Genomic DNA, 258 nt, shown 5'->3' on the forward strand with positions numbered 1-258 from the left:
CAATGGTCCATGTTCATCAGGCAGTTGCTTCAGTCCTGGTCCTCCTCCACAGCGCCCTCCGTGATAGAATCCAAAGTGTCGGCTCTCCCATGCCGCAGCAGGAGGACGGGACGCAGCCCGGTTCACATAGTCCTCAGCCTCCCCGGCAGAGGTGAAAATCTTCAGTGTTGCTGGATAAAGCAGGGGAAAATTGCGACCCTTGACCCGTGCTGAATCCATGGCTTATATCCATGGACCAATAAGGAGAGTTTTCACTTG

This window comes from Etheostoma spectabile, chromosome 12 (genome assembly GCF_008692095.1).
Source record: "Etheostoma spectabile isolate EspeVRDwgs_2016 chromosome 12, UIUC_Espe_1.0, whole genome shotgun sequence".
NCBI lineage: Eukaryota > Metazoa > Chordata > Actinopteri > Perciformes > Percidae > Etheostoma > Etheostoma spectabile.